This window comes from Muntiacus reevesi, chromosome 10, assembly GCF_963930625.1.
Source record: "Muntiacus reevesi chromosome 10, mMunRee1.1, whole genome shotgun sequence".
Lineage (NCBI taxonomy): Eukaryota > Metazoa > Chordata > Mammalia > Artiodactyla > Cervidae > Muntiacus > Muntiacus reevesi.
The window spans coordinates 33,334,189-33,336,976 of NC_089258.1; positions in this window are offsets into that span (position 1 = coordinate 33,334,189).

A 2,788-nucleotide genomic window follows, 5' to 3' on the forward strand; every position below is an offset into this window, starting at 1 on the left:
CATACCCATTTATTTGTCTGGGAGAGTAGACTTTGTTCTTCTGTACAGTTGTATCCTCAGTGTCTTAAACACAGCCTGGCATATAGGAAAGTGCTCAATAAATCTGTTAAATGACTAAAATGTAACAAAGGTTACATTCTTCTCTGTCCCTAGCTCATCATGTCCTGCCTCCGCAAGCCCTAAAGTTCAAATTCAGCGCTCCCCTCCCCCATACTCCCACCAAGGTTCCAGAGGTCACCTTAGAGTGGTAACTTTCAAACTTTTCTGATCAGGGCCCTCAGAAAAATATATTCAATCTCCAGTGCTCACACCTGCACATGTATATGTCACTGAAACAACCTAAACACCCTCACTGTGAGCAATGTTCCCTACTTTCTCCCCACCTCTCCCTTCCTGCTAAAAGAAAGTCTCTTTCTTTCTGTTTCACTTTCTTTCTTTGATGTTGGTCTCCGCCCCTTCTTGGTTGGAGACCACATACCAATGGGTCACCACAGTCTCAGGACAGTGTTTCTAGGAGTGGTCAGAGGGCTCATTTGTATCCTAGTCTCAGGACAACCACCACAAATGCAGATTCTTGGGTCCAGGCCAGACTGGTAAATGAGAATCTCCCTGGGAAGCCTGTCTGCTTAACCACTCCTCTTCCCTGGCCACCTCAGGTGATTCTGTGGTCTGATTTGAGAGCCATGACTTAGGAGATTATGAGTGTCCTTAGGCTTCTTGGGGACAAGTGTTGTTGGGCAGGGAAGGGGTTGATCCTCCAGTCCAGTCCAGCTCAGCCCCTGAGGGGTGGATCAGATGATCCCAATTTTATAAAAGTAAATCCGTTCCCACCTAAGCCCCTTGCACTATAGTCCCTCTGCCTGGGAGAACTTCTGGGAATTCTGTCTCTGCTTTCCCGCCTTTCCCTCCTAGGGCCACCAAAGCTCTCGGGCCACACCCAACAAATGGGCCCCACTTTCCCCGAGGGCCTCAACCCATCCTTCCTCCTGCTGCTCTCCGAGTCTCTCTTTCCTTCACACAAAATCACCTCCTTCTGTTTTCTTTGCTCTTACCATAAGATTCAACAGTCCTCCCCTCCTTCAGCCCTTAGAATAACAACAAAAAATTACCATGTCTATGGTGGCCCATTTCTGTCTCCATCCCCGGAAGTATAATCCCAGAAATACTATGATGAGGCCTTCACCCTTCCACTGGGATGCACTACAAACTTTTTTTGATGCCAGCAATACTACACCCCTTTAGCCAAACAAACTCACACAATTTACATTTCGAAAACTTGCTACAAGTATATTTACAGATCCTCACATGCATAGTAAAACATTAACCCCTAGGGTATGCCATACACCCAAGCTAAGCACTCTGCAGATAATATCTTATTTAATTCTTGAAGCAGCCCTCGGGGATAGATACTATATCACCCCCATCTTAGAGATGAGATAACTGAAGCACTAAATAATCTGACCAAGTTTCCATAGCGTGAACTGTAAGCGATGTAGCTCTGGGGCTGACGCCTCAGGGGCTAACAGAAGGGAAGGATTCTCTTTTGTTCATAAAAGCTGTCGCTTAGAGGGGCCTTGGGGTCAAAGTGCCTGAGCCCCAGTGTGAAGCTGGACATAGTGATGTGCCTCTTTAGGATTTTGTTCTTACAAGTGTTCAGTTGCTGCACTCAGAATACTGTTTGTCACGCAAGGACTGCCCCTTCTGCCTTTGACTGATTTCTCTCCTCAGTCCTCTGCCAAGACCTCCTAAAGCGGAATTTGGGGGTTCAGAAGTTGCACTCTGCCTGTACGCCCAGGAAGATCTGTCTGGATCCCCTGCAGAGGTTTCAATTTGGCCTTAGATTCCTTTATCAAATCCTAAGGGAAAAAGCTCCAAGACGGCTCAGGTATTATTAGCAGTAGTTCCTTCTAGGGATGGATTTTTCATCCAGGTGCTTATCTGCACATTCTATTTCCTTCAATTAAGATGCATTACTTTTTTCAATACTAGTTAAACATTTTTTTTTCAAATTAAGAAAACTTGGATATTACGACTTTGGGGAAATCAGCCTAACACAGATGGGCCTTGATATGCAATTTACAAAGTATTAATCATATTGACCACAAGTCCAACTGCCTGAGTTACAGTCATATTGCTACCAAAATAATAGCTGAGCCCTGGGCAAGATCCTTAATCTCCATAAAAATGGGGATCGTAGTAGCACTTTGCTTGTACTATTAGCATGCACTTAGCAATTGCAACCACCGTCTGCGCTTCAGATACTGTTTTGTGTTTTAACTCATTTAATCCCCAGCACAAGTCGGTGGGGTAGTTACCCATGTAACCCCCGTTTTACAAGTGAGACCCTGGAAGGTCCTCAGCCAATAAACAGCTAAATGGGATTTGAACTCAGACAGCCTGACACCAGAATCTAGCTTTAAGCTACTTGGTTAAAGTTGCCTGTCAAAAAGAGTTGTTGGGGGTATTACATGATGGGATGCTTGTAAAGCGCTCAGCAAAACTCTGGCACTTAGTAAGCGCTCAATTAACAGCGCTCAACTTCCTACAGTCACGTTAATGTGTTTTATGTTGATTACAAAACAAACACGCGATAAAACACGATTCAGTAAAACATCAAGAAGACAGTGGAAGCGGGCGGGATCTGGCCCGGGCGGGGGCGGGGTGTGGGGCGGGCGCCCACCCGGCAACGGGAGCCGGGCGGGAGGAAGCGGCGCGGCCGGGGCGCGCCGGGCGCTCTGCGGGCCCCGGGGGCGGAGCCAGGGAGGCCCCGCCCAGCCGCCACCTGCGA